Here is a 21,347-nt window from a genome sequence, read left to right as displayed (position 1 = left end):
TGTAAAATTAGAGATAACGTTTCTTTAGAAATGACTAATGTTTTTTTACTTGTAGACTGCACAATACATTATGTTCGTTATTTACCAGATATGAAGAAGGTTAAAGGCTAATGACCATCTTCAAAACAACGTCGTTAAGGCCATCTCAATTCACTGGCGGAAACATTCTATGAGGAGGGGATGGAAAAGCTCGTCCAGATATGACAAATGCCTCAATCTTCACGTGATTATGTCGAAAAGTAACCATGTTTGTACCTAACGTTTGGTAATAAATTCATTTTGTTATTTACATTTTTCTTTGTTTTACGGACCATCGAAGTTTGAAAAGGAAACAGAAATAATACTATCATTTTTTAAAGTTATGATAATTTTAACTGAAATTCTTTAAAAAAACGCCGGACGGACGAGGTGGTTAAGGTGTCCTGGGAGATCCGGAGTCGAATCCGAAGGGACGTAAGCTATCAAAACAGAAACATAACGAAGAGGAATGGAATCTATTTTTCTGTTTAGTTCTATTTCCACAATACAAGAATAACGGGAGAAGAATTAGGTCGATGTAGCTTATAGACTCCAATTAAGACTGATATCTTTTGTCTGTCTATTTTATTATAAAGGATACTTCCTGACGTATTCTGTAAACGATTTCAATTCTTCACTTCGTATCGCCCTTTTCGAATAGTCTGTTATTATCCTTTGATACAACAAGACATAAAACATTCATACTACGTTATAACATATAATATATATATATTTTATTGGTCAAAACACGACGGAAGATCCAGCAGACAACTTGAAGTATTTTCTGCTCTAGATCGGAAATCTAGAGTAGAAAATACTTCAACTTTCCGTAACTTTTTTCTTTTTTGGTGAACGGGAAGTATTCTGATGTATTTTCCAATGATGTGGAAACCAGCCTTTAGTCTAAAACCCATAGGACGGGAGTAAAAAATAAACAAACTCCACCAGCGATAAATCGTGATCTTGAACTCCATGCTGCTGTTAAACTATGAACCGTTATAAAAATATAATTTGTGTTCTTTGATTAATAATTTTCTCGTTTCTATAAATATTAAGATCATCAATAAGTCAATTTAACTAATTATATCGATGGAACCAATATGTTTTTTTTTTTTTTTTCTTATTCTTTCGATGTTGCGTGAAATGGGAAATATTTTGATTGACAGACACTAGAGCCACACGGAATACGATTTATAAATATATATGATATACGGACATGAAGATCGTACATTATATCCATAAATAGTTTCTTTATAAAATTTTACTTTTATATTTTTAAAAATTTATCGTATTAAAATAAAATTCTGCGTCATATTTAAAATAAGAAATAGATCAAAGTATTTAAGTTTTTTATTGATTATCTACGTAACTGACAAAGGCACTATAGAATGTTTTTTATACACAAGAGGAACTGATACACGTGTTATTACATAGAGAAAATATTTTTAGTTTATAAAAATAAAATTGGTTTTACATTACAATAAATTGATTTTACAAAAAATACTAAGTTACATTGAAATCATTATTTTTGTTTGCTATTAAAACACAGTTTGCATTAAATATTCACACAGTAGTCATTAACATAAAAAAAATAACAATTTTCTGACTAGAATTTAGCGTTGATTAGCAGCAGAACTCTTAATGCTCAATTAAAGTCTAAAAACATTAAAGGTTTTTAAATTTCAATTACTCAAAAGAATTATAAATTATTATTATTATTACCATATTCTTATAAAAGAATATCCTAATTTCATAATATGGAACAACTTCAATTTCAATCTTATGATAAATAATAATAATAATTTAAAAGATTAATAGCAATTTTTTTTCTTAAAAAATCATAATCTTACTAGAAAATGTGCTCAATATTTCACCATTTACAATAAGTTGGACATCAAAAAATTTTCATTCAGCATTGTTTATAATTTTGCATAGAATAATTTTGCATATGGCACATAATATATACAACATTCCATCTATAAACTATTACAATTTAAACAGTCCAGTTCTATGCAAATATAATTTCAGAAAAGTAATTAAATACATCCTGACAAAGATTTTTTTAAAATTTATACATAGAATTGTGTGTATCAATAAAAACATAAAATAAATTACAAATATGTGAACATTTAATTGTTACAGTAATACTGTTTGTAATGAATTTCAATACCACCTGATGGTTATTTTGATATTTCAAAATTTTGAAAAATGTTATATATACATACACACACACACACACACACACACACACACAAATTATTCTTTTAAACATACAAAATTATACAAAGTAACATTAATTAAAATACAATTATGAAATAGTGAATCTATTTAAAAAATATGAAATTACATAATTATTTTTCTAACAAATACAGCATTAAAAAGCAATTATTAATAAGAATAAGTTGAAAATTGATTTCATACACTTACAAGCAATGGGTGACACATTCAAGTCAACAACTCTATTATTAATAAAACAACATAGCTGCTAAAATTAGTTATAAAACTTGCAGAAACAATAAAATTTGACTAATATAATTAATCATGATGTAAAATTGCATTGTGTATCTAGCACCAACAAGTATATTTTTACAATAGAATAACAGTCAAAATGATTCACTTATAAATGAAATGAATGTAAGAACTAGAAAAGTGCGGATCTAATTTTAAGTGGTAAATTTAATTAAAACTAAGAAATTATTATAAATAAATTTTTCAAATGACATCCGACAGTATTACCAAATTAAATGAATTTATTATTTTATTAAATTTTTTCATACAAAAAAATTGATTAATAACTGCTAAGTTTTGATGAAATCTTAATTCGGACTTTAACTATAATTCTTTTGATATTTTTCAAGTTTCAAAAATTTATTACTTTAACAATTAAAATAATTTTTCAGACATTATTTGATTCATTCTACTTTTAACAGTATAATTTTATATATTGTGTAATTGACATAAGTAACATATTTGGCAGTAATAGTTTAGCATTTAAATTACAAATTTCAGTTAATTTAGCTTAATCATTAGTCGAAAGATTAATTTATAGCATTATCACAGTATTTATATAGTAATTAAATCTAGGACAGTATGAACCAATAATTGAGTTTCTTAATTAAGTCTATCAGTAAAAATTTTAAATGTTTGAATAATTAATAAATATCCTTTAAACATGCACACGTTATTGATATTTCGGATGGTCTGGTAAACTATATTTATCATAAATATTTTTGAGAATAACACTTTGAAATTTGAATAAATGCATTTTAATTTCTTTTTCTGTCATTGGGAAGGAGTTATGCCCCTGAAGACCCCTTATATCAACACTGATTTTGATCAATATAAAAGGAAAACTGTAAGAGATTGCAGATTATGATGAAAACTTACATAATTATAGCTTAGTTTCCAATTCATTAACTCTGAACTAATACAACTGATTGACTTAGTTCACTATACAATTAAACTCATCAATTTTAATTGTTTTAAATCAAATTATTAACATTTAATTTTAAACTGATTAAAATAATAATGAGTTAATTAATGACACAATATTAAAAAAGCTGGAAAAAGTGATAGTTTGATTATATTAACTTAATCTTGGATTCTTTTTACAAGTTTTTCTAAGATTAAATAAATACAATTAAACTATCATTGGCTCCATTCTGAATGATTTCTCAAACTGTTTTCTTTTTATAATTTTATATATCATCTAACAAACCATCAAAACAATGATACAGAACTTTTGACAAAATTAATAAAACATGTTAAAAAATTAGTGTAAATATAATCTTAACATAATTTCTAACTTTCTCAATGTTTTCTCTTACAATGATTTAGCAATAGATTGAGAATACTAAAAAATTTAATATTATTCTTTAATATTCTTAATGCATAGAGAAGATATTCTTCTCTTATACTGTTTGTGTGTCTTCTAGTATAGTTTTAAGCTATATGGTTATATGAAAATAAAATTTTATATTTTTTTCATAATTAGAACAAAAATAAAAATAGAACTGTGTTCAATAATACAGAATGCTAAGTAAAAAATTAATTGGCTAGAAGAGCAAAGTGAAGAATTGTTCTAAATATCTTTGAATAGTGACTTGAGTCAGTAAGTTGGCCAGTCATGTTTAAAACAACAGAAGTATGGATGGCACTTGAGTGGAGTGAGGATAGATACCAGCCATCCTAAAATCTTCTCACCCAGCTATCTGTACACTACAGAATAATTTATTCAAGTCAGTCTACTTACACTGACCATTAGGGGATTTCTTTAAATATGAATTGATTGTTTATCAAGTAATTGTAATATTCCCACTAAACCTTTTCCACTTATATGTTTTATAAATTGATTGTTAAATTTTAAAAATTTTGTTTGTTTTGTGATTAAATGTGCAGATAACACATCTCACTAAAACAATGATACACCCAGAATAAAAGATCTAGTGCCACTGCTGGACAGAATATGTCATTAGCAAATTTTAGCAAAAAACTAGTATGCTGACTGAACTATTTAGAATTCTAGAAGTGATCAGACATGGGAATTGGTTAGAAATAAATCCAGAATCACAGAATGACTTAGTAAGAATTCTGTTAATCAATATGACTCAGATACATTAAATAAAATTCTGATTTTTGAAAACATAGCTAAATTAGAAAAATTGTTGCAAAAATATAATATATACTAAATTTTTGAAGCAAGCAGTTAAATAGTTATATTTATGCATGTTAACTGCTACATTAGATTACTACATATAACATGTTAATACCTTGTATTTTTGTTTATTTTATATAAATAATTACTGAATGAAACAACTCGTAATCTAACAAATTTAGAATTTTATTAAAAGAAAGAGGATTAAAGTCATTTAATACATTCTAAATCAGACTCACAAAAGAAATCAAATTTCAGTAAAGAAATTTATCAAATATAATAGTGCTTAGAAAAATGTTTAAAAGAAAGAATGAATAAAGAAATCACACAAATATTCATTTAAAATTTGCATTACAATAATATTTGAACTCAAAAAAGTCTGTAGAAAAACTGGGAAATTGATAGCATGTTTCACTTATATTCTTTCAAATTACAAAATAAAAACAGTATCTGGACAATGATAAAAATGTGAATGAAATTGTTTGAACAAAAACAAAATAAAATATTTAAAATAAAAAATGAGATCAATTTTCATACAAAAAAGCCAACATGATAAAAAAACAATATCTTTTTGCAAAATTACAAGTTTATCTGTAAATAAAAATTTTAATAAACAAAAAAAAAAAAGAGTAAAAGACAATACAATGAAACCCCATTTATCGGATCCTGTTTTTTAATCTGGATTTTCTAGTTTATCCAGATTAAAAAACACAATCCCTGTCTTAGAAAGGTAGACAAATTTGGAAACCTATAAATGTGAAAAACCAAAGAACTTCTAATTACATTCTTGCCAGAGTGTAACAAAAATAGACTTGTTTCCTATGAATCAGCATATATTGTTCATTGTTATGCATTCTGGGAAGTATTGTTTGAGTTTACATGTCTTGTTGAACCTTTTCTAATCTTTTAAGATCTTCAGTTTTAAAAAGTTGTTACTTTCCTGTTGAATAAAAATGCTGTGCTTCTCACAGAGTCAATGTGTTAATTAATAAGTTTATTGTTTGTATCCTCACAAGTTATTCATACAACACCCTAAAACCTCTATTGTTTCATTGAGTTTCACTCATCTTCAAACATTTGTGAAATAAAATAAACATTGTGAAAATGACGTCTAAAGGAAAGAAAGTGGTTGTTATGTTGGAGACTACAGAAATATAAAATAAAAAGTCTATAAACTATGTTATTTATATCATTAACAATTTTCCTGGATTTTCAGTCATCCAAATCGGACCCCTTCCTGTTTGAGTGGGATAAACGGAATTCTGTATATCATTATAAAATTCTAAAACACATACTTTATATTATTTACATTAAATTGAATCAGGAGTAAGAATTTGTTTATAGAAGTTAAAAATTTAATTTAAAAAATCAGAATTCTACAACGTTCTCAAATAATTTTTATATTTTCAACAAGTTTCTTTTAATTTAAATAGTTTTTGTATTATTTAAAATTAATTTTCTTCATATTCATTTTGAAAAAGTGAATACTATTAAGGATGAGTTTATTTCTGTAAATACAACATTTAAATTGTTAAATTTAATGTTATATTGGAAACACCTATCACATATATTGTTATATATTAAACTTGAATGTAAACAAACCAAAAATAAGTTTACCAGCCTATTTCAAATCAAAATAAATCATCATCATTACCGTATTTTACGGACTATAAGACGAACCTTAATTTTTAAGCAATTTAAAAAAAAAAAATACCTATAAGACGCTATGGACTATAAGACGCACCTGAATTTTGGAGGCAATTCTTCGAAGAAAAAAGTGCGTCTTATCCGTAAAATGCAGTATATTATCACATTGTTTTTATAAATTATCTAAATTACTTTTATAATGTAATGTAAACAGTTTTTCTATGAAATGCAATATAATATTTAAACAAAAAAAAACGTTTAAATTCTTTAAAGTGACTTATACTTTAATGTTTTAATTAATTTTATGTGTAAAAATATGTCAATAGTGTATAATTTATAAATTCTATGGAATAATAAATTCAATTGTTAACACTAGAATGTTTAAATTTTTGTACTTAATTAATAAATATTTTTTACATATGTCAAAAAACTTAAAAATAATTTTAAATTTAATTAAATGTTCTATTTTTATATTTTATTTCATACACTTCTGAAAATGTACTGTTTGAAAAAGTCTTAAAATCCTCAATTTAGTATATTAGAAAGAAGTTATACTTTTTACAGGAATAAATTTAAAATTAAGATTTCAAATATTGAATCAATTAATGTTTACAATAGCATACATACATAAAAAATCCAAATCCAGAAATAAACAAACTTGTCTTTTAGTTCACCTCAATAATGTTTAGCATTAATAATTCAGTAATAAATTTCAATCATCTATCAATAAAGACAGTAGTTTACTCTCTTTTATAAACTATGTCTAATTCAAAACATAAATTATAAATTTTAATAACTAGAATATTTTATCTACTGATACAAAACAGATTCTGTTATATCACTAATAAAATGTTATGGCACTTACTAAAAATAAATATTGTAAGATGTGCTTAAGTCAGAAATTTCCAATTATGAACAAATAAATTGTGAATGATAATTGTTTTAAAATATTAAACAAATAAACTGACTTCAATAGAAAAAAAACCAATATATTTTAAATATTTAAATTAAAGTTTGTTGAATATTCTTTTAATAGCATTTTTTATGTAATTAGCAAAAGAATTATATTTACCAAATAATTTTTTGAATTGTAATACAGTAAAGCGTCATTTATCCGAAAGCCGATCAACCGAAACGTCGGTTAACCAAAGGCTTTCCAGTCAAACTGTGTCATGCTGAATTGAACGTTTCTGATACTGATTAACTTCTAAAGTATAATTTTTTTTTTGTTTTTATATTTTTCAATATATTTATTTTGTTGTACAAAATAAAGAAATAATTTTTAATGATACAATAGCCATGATTATTATTATAAAAATTTTCATTAGGCTTAAAATAGACAAAAATTCAACGCAAAGCGACACGCAACAGAGAAAAACTTCAACATCGGATAGGTTAATATATTTTTTCATACATAATCGGTTATCCAAAAAATAAGTTATCTGAACAACCCCAGTCCCCAATTGATTCAGATAAATGATGCTCTACTGTATTTGCTTGCAACTGAAATTAAATGTCTAAAAATGGATATTACTTGGAATTAATGTATTCATACAAAAAGTATATTCAAAGCAATATCATTTTGCAATAAATATCAGTTTCATCTTTATGAACATCACACTTTTAATATTTATATTTGAAAATTCCACTGTATAGAACTGTTATTAAATAAATATAAACTTAGAGGAAAAAAAAATCATACATTACTAAAATTTTGCTCTGATGATAGATCAGAGCAAAATTTAACTAATATGGGCAAAAATTATAATTTAACTAATATGGGAGTTAAGAGTTACACTCAATCATTAAAATAAAAAATACTCAGGCCTATGTAAGTGATTCTATGCTCTGTTAATAGTGATTATAGTTTTTTAAGAACTAAAAAGTTAACCAATCTTTAACGCATCAAAGTAACATTCTCTATGTAACTTCCAAAATTCATAAGCCTTATTAATAAAACACCCATATACTTGAAATTGTGTGTTATGTTCTATTAATTAATAACATATTCTTATGTGGGAAGTTATATTGAGCCTTTCTTGATTTGCACTAGTTTATATTATGTAAATGATATCTGATATTTCTTGACTAATTCATCAATTATAAATAAGAGATTTCCTATAATATTACTAAACTTTTAATGATTTCCTAGAAGAAATAACTTATTTCTGTAGATATACCTTCTGATCAGAAATATTCTTATAAAAGTAAGTCATTAATTAACACAGTGATTTTCAACCAGGATGCTGAAGTGACACTTCAAGGGTGTTGTAAAATTTAGTGATGAGTATCACCATAATGCTTTTTATATGTACTATTAAAAGTTAATGTAATTCATATGTAATTAAAATTATAATTATTTAATATCTTGGTATATAGCATTTTCAATAAACTTATTACAGTTTAAAGTAATTGTACATGTATTTATAATACATATTAAAGTATATAAAGAAGTAGGAATGCTGCAAGTTTGAAAAATACTGCATTAACTTCATAAAATAATTGTTAAAAGCAAAATTTATGCAGAATAGATATTAGCAGAAATGTATTAATGATAGTCAGATTATTTTGAAAGATGAAGAAAAGAATTCATGAAAGATTTTTATAGAATAATCATGAAAATATTATAATAAAATTTAAATGAAATATATATAACTCTTAGGCATTTAGATTATGAAGAACAGCTATAGTCTTATAGTATTTTGAAAAATATTTCTTATATATCTAACCAATCACATAATTTGGCAATTTACAAGAATACATCATTTATATTACTTATTCCGATGATGATATTGGTTTCTTTGGATTGCGAGAAATTGAAACAAAAATTTGGAAATATGAAAAACAGTCCAAGACTAATTTGAAATGATCTAGATATGAGAGGCTTTTTTGGGAAAATGCCAGGGAAAAAAAGCAAAATAATAATACAAATGGAATAAAATATGAAAAGGATCTCTTATGAAAATATTTGAAATAGAAAAGTATTTTTAAAAAAGTTAAAGAAATTTTTTAAAATTTATATTTAAAAAACCAATACATTCTTTAAAGATATTAGTAATGATAAAGATAGAAATTAAATATATTCAATACTTGTTTGAAGTAATGGTGGAAAGTTTGAAAAAATTTACGGTATTACTACAACAAAAATTAATAAAATGATTTCATATTTATCTAACGTTATTTATATAGAATAAAGGTAATAAATCTCCACTGAACAATGTATGACATCATCGTTTAATGAGATATAACAAAAAAAATTTACCAAAATAGAATCAAAAAAACAGTTTAAGAAATTTGAATTATGAAAAACATTGTTTATTGATTGTTGATAATGTTACCAAGGTATAAGATTCTCAATGATTACCTTTCTCATGGAAATGAATAACAACAAAATAAAATATTTAGATATCATGAAGGATTATAAAACTTGGCACCATCTTTGTAAATAAATAAATCACTGCTAATTTCAGGAAATAAACTTTTTGTTAAGTTTGCTTTCTAAAATTGTAATTCTTTAAATTACAATTTTACAATTTGAAAATACTAATTAAAGATATAGGATAAAAATAATAGGAAAAAAAATTAAAAAGAGATAGATATTAATGTAAAAAGATGAAATATGATTTTAAATCTGTTGTCATATTTCTTGAATAGAACTATATTTTTATGCATATAACCCACAAGTTGTATGTATTTAAAAGACAATTTGAAAGTGTGGTGCAGATAATACAATGGGGAAAGTTAAATACTGATTTTAAACTGCAATTTTGAACTTGCGCATATGGAGGAGCAACTGCTCCATAGGCATAGGGTTTACAGTTGAATGGGTTACATAAAGGTTTTTTTTTCCTAGCAATTTTATGTTAGGTATATACTGGTTATATGTACAAAAATATAGTACATAGACAGCTAAATGAAAAATATATCCTAAAATAAAATCAATTAAACAACTATATCTTTAAAATAAGTGTTTAACACAATAAGTAATAATAACCAATAACACTTTTCCAGTAAAAGTTTAGTTACTAGACAAATATTTTCAGCTCTGTTTATAAGCCTGTTTTAAGTCTACACATGAACTTTCTATTCTTTTAAAACTGGAACATCTCTTTGTATAAGAATAACAAAAAAAAAAAAAACCACATAAAATAAAGGTCAAAAACATTTTTAATTCATTAAATTTCTTTGCTGGATAAAAAAAAGTGTTTTCTGCTATTTTTGGTTATTCTCATCCAGTTTCTATGTATATTTTTTATTACTTTGCTCTATATTGTCTACATTAAGCCAGTGATAACTTTGGCCAGTTATGCCACAAATTTAGGGCAGGAGTGGCCAATTTATGGCATGCGTGCCTAATGTGGCATGTAAGGAGAAATCATATAAAATGTAATGTATCATATGATTTTGATTTATCATCTGTCTTTTTCAATCATCCTTTCAGTTTATCACCCAATCATTCTTTTTTCAATCAGCTTTTTTACATTTATTCTAATTAAAGCATATTCATTTAATTTATTTATATATCATTATTCAAAGTCTAAAACTCTGGCATGCATAAACATCTTTAATGCTTACTATATGGCATGCAAGCTCAAAAAGGTTCGCCATCCCTGAACTAGAGTGATGGCAAATCTGGAGAAAACATGATTAATATGTCAAGTCCTCAAAAAACACCACATAAGATCAATAGAAACACTAGAAATTCATAAAGCACTGGGGAAAAATAATGTATTAATTACAAAGATAATGAAACATTATCTATGGCTTAGCAATTGTTTTATAGCAATCCATAGAAGAAAACATAACAAGATAACAATTATATAATTTTATATGAAATTTCACAAGCAGTCTTGCAAGATTTATATTTATTTTATGTGTTATATTCTCAAGCTTTGAGCTTACATTTAAAACTGGACATTCTATATTTTAAACTCCCAGAAAACACAATAGAACCATAGAACAAAGTAATGTTCCAATTTTAAAATGATAAAAAGTTTTTGTATAGACCTGAAGCAGCTTATAAATAGAGCCGAAACATTCATCCTTTTTACTTACTTCTAACCTGAACTGAACAGTGCTAACATTTCTCTATCTTTCTAAAGATAGAGAAATATTAGCACTGTTCAGTTCAGGTTAGAAGTAAGTTTAATTTACAGTGTGTCTGGAAGTTCTTTGTATCATTCATCCTTTATTAGAAAAGTGTTATTGGCTATTATTATTGTATTAAACTATATCTATATAGTGTAAGAAAATCTATTAAATACTCAATAATTTTGAGTTGAAAAATAGAAGTTGAAAAGAAATTTCTAGACTTAGTTATATTGTTTATATTTTATCAATTATATACAATATAATCAAGTAATTAACATTAAGATATATAATAAATTATAATAAACTATTCAGAATTTAATTGATCAAATAAATGAGTGTGATCATTTATTTGCTTTTTGTGATCAATTAAATATAGATATACTATTTCATCTTTATGAATAAAATCTATCTAAAACTAAATGGTATGTAATGTTTGGCTTGAAAGTCTGTCTTGTTTATCTTATAAATTCTGATAACATACATGGATGCTACATAAAACAACTAAATTTAGATATTATTATTTGTCAAGTTTAAACTAGTTATTTTTTGACAAATTATAGAAATTCAATTAATTTTGGTATTAACTTGTAATTAATGACTTCATTACTAAAACAATCTTTCATTCATTTAAAATAATTAAAATTACTTTTAAAAAATAAAAAATAATATCAATATTTTTATCTAAAAAGACTGAGTTATACAACTTAATAAATAAAAAAAAAAACAATTACTGTTTTCTGAAATTACAGTAAATACAATTATAAATAACAGTCAAAATTATTTTAATTAAATTGAGCACCATATACTAAACTATAACAACAAATAATTCAAATGTACATCAAAAAATGATATTTCTAAATACATTTCATAAAAAATTGATAACAATTTCATTCTACATTATTATTAAATTAATGACTATTGTAAACTACTGGTTAACAGCTATAATTGAATAAAAATGTAATCAGTAAATTATTCCTTTTTACATTTTAATATTAAAAATAAAAACTTGAGTCTGGTACATCATTATGCATAAGTATTCACTAATGTATAGTATGTATCTGTAAAAGTTTTGCCAATCAACTTTTTTAACATTACACTGTTATTACATTTATTAATAATAAAATAAATATAATTCATATTTTTCCCCCTGAAGATTTTAATAAAACTTAGAAAATTAGTTTTTCTTAAGTATAATGATAGATCTTATTATAATATTAAAAATTATTTGATTAGAAGAAACCATTACAAAGAGAGACAATTAAATTTCAGTATCAAGCAAATAAATATTAATACTTTTAACAGACACAATATGAATTTTTCTTCTTCTTATAGGATTTTTAAAAATTGGGATCAAAACTCAGTTTAGTCATATCAGAATTATAACATCTGAGATCATAATCTTTTTCAAAATAATCTACTAAGTTAAAACTTTTTTAATCTTTCAAAATGTGATTTATCTCTGGTGTACTCTAATTTATGAATATCAGAATATATAATTTTTCTCTCTTGCATTACTTATGATGGAAAAAATTTTCTTTCAGAAATTTCCTACAAATGTTGAAAACAGTAAATACTATCTAAACTCTACTATCAGTATCTAAAGAAAGAGCTTGTAAATTACCTAAATGTATATAAAACAAAAATGCCATGGATAAATAATAAATCATTATTCTTACTGCAAACAGAATTTAAAATTTCATGCAATACACATATATTTTAAAGATCAACTATAAAAGAAAAACCATTGCTATTAAATGCATAGCTGCAATAAGATCAAAAATAAAGCTTTAGTAATATGAAAAATCGTTATTTTGTTTCTCTCTTATTTATCTTTCAAAGATATCTAAAAGTTATAAAAATAAACTTTCAATATGTTTTTTAATTTGATATGCAAATTATGTTTTTGATTGTTTATATTAAAATAAAAATAATAACTATGATTTAATCCTACATGGTTTTTATTTACTATATTATACAATAATAGAAGTAAATATTATTCTTAAATGTAAGAGATCATTAAATGTTTTTCTGAATATGAAAAGCATTGATACAATTACTAATAATAATAAAAACTAAGAGTTGTTTAAGATGTATATTTTAATATACATCTTAAACTAAACTAAACTACATACTTAGATGTATATTTTAATATACATCTTAAACAATCTAGAAAGATTTTTTTTTTTATAATTTCTGATATGAAAGTAAACTTTTCTTCAAGATAAAAAATTCTTTCAAGAACTATTAGTGATTATTTAATAGTGAGCAGCTGACATCAAATGAAAATTTCAAATTTGATAAACAGTAATGTTAATCTTTATAATATACAAAAATTTTTATAAAAACTTATTATGATTAGAAAATAGAGAACAAAATTAATAAACTGGAGTTAAGGGCTTCACTTTATTTAATTTTTATATGCAACTTTTTAAATTTGTGTGATAGCTGAATTTATACGTGAAAAGTTTTTCATCTAAAGAAATATTTAATTAAAGTTATTAGATAAATCAATTACTACATAATCTAACAGAACATTTTATAAAGTTTTTGAAAATAAAATGAATCGCGATGATTTAAATAATCTATATTAAAAGTAGTTGATTTTATATTTCTAATGAGATTAAATCATTTTTAACATTAACAATTGTAGATCTTCTTATTACAATAATATATGATATATAAAAAAGTTTTTCTGTTGGCACAAAGTTTTACTGATACATTCTATATACATATATTCACAAAAATTAATAGAATATTTAGTTCAAAAATAGAACACTCAAAAGAATACATAACTATAATAATAATAAAATTAAATGAAAAATTACATATGTGATACTAATTATGAAATGAATTTAATTACAATGCACTTATTTACCTTAAGATAGAATTTAGGAAAATATTATTTTAAGAATATGAAAATAAAATCTAATTAAAATCAATTGTTATTTCTTAATTCATATCACAAATAAAAATAAAAAATAAAAACATTTTATAATTTTAGATATATACATTATTATATAATATATATCTAAAAATACCATACGAATGACTTTCTTGTTGTTATGTACAAATTTTAATTAATAAAAACTTTATCAAAACAGTAACAATACAGTTTTTGAATATTTAATTGAATGTACAGTACATTCTTCATTATGAAAAATATTCCATGTTTCTTCTTATAGAAAAATTTTGAAAATTTTCTGAACAATGTGTATAAAAACATTAAACTATTTCAAAGGATGATGCAGGCTTTAGACTAAATTAAAAAAAAATTTAATTTGATATTTCATAAATAAAATTTAAAACTATTAGAAATATTTTTTTAAATAAATTGAAATATATATATATATATATATATATATTCTACATATAATTTTAAAATTTGACCTCTAATTACATTAGCATAAGTCAGTGCCATTTGACTGGCAAGCATTGAAACCCAACATGGTCCACAAATAGGGGCCGTCCATAAATTACGTAAGGTATTTTGGGTGGGTGGGGGTCAAGGATTTCTTAAGATATCTTACTCAGGGTAGGGGGTAATAGATCTCGTCTCACGTAATATTCTTTTTTTATTTTTTGATCTCGTTGAGTAGTGGAGTTTTGAATTTGGTTTTAATTTGGCAATTTCTATTAAGAATGCTCGTTGTACTGACGCCATCAAATGTGACATGATAGAATAACAACACTAGCAGACTCACTCTCTACACATTTTTTATCATGGGAGAAAGGCCGTATAGGGGTTTCTCACTGTTTTTTTTTATTTGAATAAGTGCACTACTCTTATGGATATATAACACTAAGAATACATAAACCAAAATACATCATTCAAAGTAAACATAAAATTAGTGTTCGATTTTTAGTGAAAACTAAAATGTGAAATTAGAAATTATAAATAATCTTATCTTCCATATTTTTTGAACATAATTGTAAGAAGTATCAAACAGTGGCTTCTGAACAAGCTTATCGAGTGAATAAGGCCACCTGAAACCAAGTGTAAAGATTTCTAGTTTCAGAATAAGTCTATCTTGATCGTAAATTGGACAATGATAGATCATATGGTCGACGGTGTCTAGGTTTTCTGTAGAGCAAAAGCAAGAGGCAGTTTCTGTCCGGTTATACATGTTCAATAAGTAGTTGAGCGGTACTAAACGTTAAATCTCTAAGTGGTGATGAGAACCAGCATTCAACACTAGGAAAATAATCTTATTCTACCAGTTTTACTGCTCAACTATTGTTGATTCCACTTTTGCATAGCGTTGTCATAAATATAATTTTTAAGGCTGCTGCGTGAGAGAGGGATGTGAGTGTAGTCCAAGTCAGTGTCCTTTGCAGCTGACTTAGCCTCAAAGTCGGCTTTTTCATTTCCTAGGATGCCAGTATGGCCACGAACAAACATAAAAGTTATCTTATTTACAAGATTTTTAATATGTTGCTGGATATATGTGATTTTATTGCTATTGAAATTGGTAATTATTAGAAATTTTAGGACAGACTAAGAATCACTGTAAATGTTGATAGAGTTTTGTTTGGTAGTGAAGTGGCCCACTGAACAGCTTGGTAGACAGCATCTTCTTCAGCTTGATATGTGGGGGTATCTTCTAACATATTTTGGGCAAAATATGTCAGTTTGGAGGAAGATACAGATACTTGAGCAGACACGAAGGGGGCTTTTGGACCCATCTGTGTAGATATTAATGTCTGCATGATTATCCATGGAGGAATGTACCCTGGAGATAACCTTGTTTACAAGGTGATGATCAGAGATAGAGTAATTGCAATATGGTAGCATTCGAACAGCTGTAGATAGGAGTAGAGACTGTTGTTGAGCTTTGATGTTTGTAGTTCTGATGTAGTAGTTCAGAACCTTTTCTACAATACATAGTGGCAAAGGAAGGAGCTCTGCTAGAATCAGAGAGGCATTAGTAGAAACAGTTCTGCAGCACTTTGAAATTCTGATGGCAAACTGTCTTTGAAGAGAGAGTAATTTACTTGCTACTGAATTTTTACTAGTTACATGATCCCAGCTAGAGGCCGCGTAAAGTAGCATTGGTTGTATTGCCCCATTATATACAGTTTTATAAGCTTTATGATTTAGTTCCCCGGTGCACCTAGCACATTTTAGCAGCATGTAGTTTATTTTCTTGGCCTTAGCCAAGATGTAACCAATATGGCAAGAGAATGTGGTTTCTATTTTCTCTTGTTTTATTTTGTATGAAGTTTCTGTTTACACATGCACTAGCTGATCAATTTGTCAAAGTGTTTTTGCGTCCTTTTGTGAAAATTAAAATTAATATAAAAATGAATATTATGATGTTGATTAATGATGATATAATAAAAAGATTGTTAATAATTAAAAAATAAAGTTCTTAAAATAAATTGTTCATTCGAATTCATTAAATTTTTATATTTTTAAATTTGTTAACATAGTCTTTTATAAATAATAGTACATATTAATTAACTAATTAATAATTATATATTTTGGACCTAAAGTTTTTAGGGTTTCATTAAAAAAATTTATTTTTCGTTAAAATCTTTCTATAAAATTATGCCTAAATATTACATAAGATAGGGAAGGGGAGGGGGGATCAAAGAAAATATTACAGTTTCTTTCACAGGGGTGGGTGGGGATCTAGAATGGCCGAAATTGCCCTTACATAATTTATAGACAGCCCCATATAATAGAATCTTCTTATTGTAATCATGGTTATTGTAATCAGTTAGCAAATGTTATCAAAATTAAACACCTTAAAGCATATCATTTACAATGTATTTATGATGCCCACTGTGACCATGTGGATAAACCTCTAAACTTAGTAGTTGATTCTGTGTTCATACCTGACAAATGGGCTAGTCACATGGAGTAGTCACATGGATTTTTTATCAATCTCAATATGCGGGTGATAAAATGCACTAGTTACTAGTTATTATCAGTCTTAACCAGTTCTTTAAATGTTAAACATTTTAATTGTTATTTGCTGGCAAAACAGAAGTTTAAATTGTTGGTATTTCTTGTATTAGTTATATAACCCTACCTATTAACCATGGCATCTAAGATGAGTGTAGAAGAAACAAATCCTAAGAGGAAGGTTGTAGTATCAATGATTTAGATGAAAAAGGAATTTATCACAAAACATAAAAGCAATACGTATATAGTAGATCTGATGGCCATGTTTAAGATATCAAAGTTGATGGTGTGTACTATTCATAAGAACAAGGAAGCAATAAAAGCAGCAAATATGATTAAATGGAAAGGAGATGGAAAAACTCCTCCTAATGTAGATAAATGATAAGCATTGACTGGTGATATCATCCCTGAAAGGATTATTTGAGAAAGTCAAGCAAGCTGCATAGTGAACTTAAGAAATGAGCCATCAGCACTCTTCACTAAAGATACAGTAAATGCAATTTTCATTTTATTACATAGTATTTATATTTTATTTACTGTTTTTCATGTTTTAATTTATTATTGTTATTCTTACCTTAAACTTATACAGCAAATACCCAGAATTTATTGAAATGGATATTGTTTAGGGTCTAGGAATGGATTAATTCACTTTCCATTATTTTTAATGGAAAAAATTGAATTGGACTTTCAGAGTTTGAATGGCCTCCTGAAACTAATTGAATTTGAAGTACAAGGCACTACTATATTGGTTGAATTATTACAGTATTAGTTAATAATAGTTATTATAATTATAATTAATAATTTTCAAAATTCTAAAAAACTTAAAAAATTAGTCTTTTTTATTGTCAGATTCAATAAAAAACCCCAGAACTTCCACTTCCTGTAGTTATATTTACTCTACTTACTCTGTTAACATAGCAATCAATTATTATTATTATCAGTATCTGAGAGTCCCAAAATGATTACAATAAGTAAATTCTATTGTATAATCTACATTAAATACAAATTTAATCAAAAATAGAAATGAGAATAAAAAGTATTTTTAAAATAATTCAATTCCTTTTTCTATTCTCATTAATTTATTCTAAAATATAACCAATTCTGTTTTAATGTAGTAGTTATATTCCTAAAACCCATGTAAAAAAAATACTGTCAGTATAGAAAAATGGATAGCTAGTGTAAATAAGATAGTGTGTCAGATTCCTTACTAATAGCACAACTTCCTTTAAGATTCACGTTAATAGTAAGGAATCTGATAAACTATCTGATGCATGGTAGACATTCATTTATAACTTCCTTAAGTGTAATAATAAATAATTAGATCCCAGTTGATTACTATTTTTATTTAATATACACCACTTTGTGATCTTTTTGTTAAACAGTTATTTTTATTTATTATTATTTGAATATTTTGCTATTTGTATCATTTGGTAACCATGTCAGCTTATGAAATATGTTTTAAATTATTCAAAATTGATATGAAATCTGTAAAATGAAATGAATAGAACATTCCAAAATTAAAATTCTCAGCCAGCATTTGAAAAACAGCAATTTTAATCTGAGACAGGCATCTGAAAAAAACTGAAAACATTTGTGATGATAAACTTTCCATGCTAGAAGTGTGTGAAAGGTGTAGTTTTAGTGTTACTTGTTCCAGCTCCCAAATTTACATAGTAAAGAAAGTTTGAATATTTGATTTTAATTCTAAAACAAAAAAGAGATTTTTAAAATGTCAACTTTATTGAAACATATTGGATCAAAGCAAATCACATAAAAAGATAATTGGGTGTATAACAGAGATTATATAAGAAAAAATTATCAACCAAATTATCCTAACATTTACTACATATGCTGGAATTGTTGAAATAACTGAAATTGTTTTTATTTGATTATACCTATATCACATTTGTTGATAAATCTGCTATTATACTATCAGTATATAAAAGGAAAACAATTTGATATTTTGTTTTTAAAACATAACTTTTTGCATTTAACATAATAGTTTTAATATCAAATGTATCATCTAGTGTTAATTAATTTATGCTTACTAACGTACATTTATGAAATCATTAACAAAAATATGATGAAAAAATTTATGATATCATAAAAGTTTAGAAAAGTATTTTCCCAACCAGTGTAGTCACTGCCAAGGTCCAAGTGTAGTACAAATTTTCAAAATTATACATCAGAGCCAAACATGGAGACAGACAGAAAAAAGACTCTCTTGCTTTTTGTATGGAAAGGTCTTTTTATACACATTCAATTGAGATAGATACAAGTTTTGAATGGGCAATGAAATGAAATGGTAAAAGTAAAATCTAAAATTTATGAATAAACAAAAAAGTGCTAAGCTCCAGAAAAAGCATATCTTATGTTCCAATACATAATGACTGTTGTGTCTTTGACTATATTAAGACAACACGACCACATCACCCATTCTACTGTCCCCTGAAATACCCATTTGGATTATCCCTCTTAAGTAGTGTTCAAATTAGCAAAAAAGTAAAACCATCAAATAATGAAACTTTAATATGATAATAAAGTAAACCTTAGTTAAATCATTTATTTTCACACAGCAATTTTTGTACTAGCTAAAACAAAATATGTATAATACAACAGAAGTAACTATTAATCCAAAAACATCACATAAATCTTCTATACAAGATAAAATCTGGTAACTTCTAATTAAAATTAAATGTAGAAACCCAGAATCAGTTGCTTCTAATACTTGATGTTCATTGTTGAAAAATTGTCACTATGTCATTCTAATGAAATGACATAGTGGTTAGTAGAAATTACAAAGACAATAAATAACAATTTATAAAAGTATTGTTTGTTATGTTAATTTTTGACATTTTTACTTTACTGAAGAGAATATGATAAGCAGAATTGGATAAATTTCTATTTCCAATCATAATTTTCATTTTCATTTTTCCAATAAAAATTAAAGTGCTCTCTAACTGTGAATCTATGGACTCTTACAAATGTCGAGAGTAGATATATTTAAAATACTATAGTTATCACTTTTCTACAGTAGATATCATTGTTAGTTTACTGATATTTTATCACCAGCTAGATAAACATTATTTAATTCCTTTGATTTTATGAATGTACTCTTAGCTTTCAGTTATATTTTCAAGGTTAAGTTGAAAGTTACTCTTCCAATTCATGTGTTATCACCCTACGTATTAGTCAGCAAACTTACAAAAATATTACATATGTGTAACTACTATGTATGAAATTTATGAAAAGCTGCACAATATGCAGTTTGACCACCATGGTTTTATACTATTTAATTAAATATTCAATCTAAAATAATTAACAATGTATTATGATGTAAAAATACAACTGAATTAACATATTTACCTTATGATTCTGTTTGTCAGATGATTCTGGCTGCATATTTCTAGATAATGTACTAGATTTACTTTTTTCAGGAACATTTCTTTTTTTAGATGATTCATCCTTAAAGTAATAAGTATACACATTATTTAAATTATATATACACACACATTTCCTAATAAATTCAATCCAAAGAATAAAAGATCTCTATATTTATAACTAATATTTAAATGCTTTAAACAAAAAACAAAAACAACAAAAAAAACTTAAAAATTAGGTGTAAAATAACATTGAAGTACTTTACATTTTGATCATTAGCACTGTCTTGTTGATTCTGCTCAGAAGTGGATTCTGTTTAAAAAAGTAATTTATTATTACAAAAATATAAGAAAAAAATAAAAATATCAATGTAGTAAAAGCTGAGTTTGTGAATTACATTAGAATTAAATTAAAATTATATTCATTAAAATAAAACATGTATTATATAGTATATTACTTTATATAATACATTTTACTAATTAACAAAATAATAATAATAATAATAATAATAATAATAACTTAACTCCCGTGGTCACCACCTGGTCGTGGTGGGAGAGCCCAGTAATTTTACTGATCCATAGGGCAATGCAGGCTGGAGCATAAGCTCCTGGTAGGGACACCCATGCCAGTAAGGTCTATGGGGAGAAA

General features: G+C 25.2%; 1 long non-coding RNA gene across 1 annotated transcript; it reads right to left on the bottom strand.

The window, feature by feature from the left end:
* Positions 1-14,455: 14,455 nt before the first annotated feature.
* LOC136979024 (uncharacterized) lies at positions 14,456-21,028 on the bottom strand. Its single transcript, XR_010881317.1, has 3 exons — positions 20,965-21,028; positions 20,685-20,783; positions 14,456-14,666 (listed from the first exon to the last, which is right to left on the bottom strand). It is a non-coding gene; the product is annotated as an uncharacterized lncRNA (long non-coding RNA).
* Positions 21,029-21,347: the final 319 nt, after the last annotated feature.

This window comes from Centruroides vittatus, unplaced genomic scaffold (assembly GCF_030686945.1).
Source record: "Centruroides vittatus isolate TY-2023 unplaced genomic scaffold, ASM3068694v2 contig_575, whole genome shotgun sequence".
In the NCBI taxonomy this organism is placed as follows: Eukaryota; Metazoa; Arthropoda; class Arachnida; order Scorpiones; family Buthidae; genus Centruroides; species Centruroides vittatus.
This window is presented reverse-complemented; position numbering and strand designations above follow the sequence as displayed.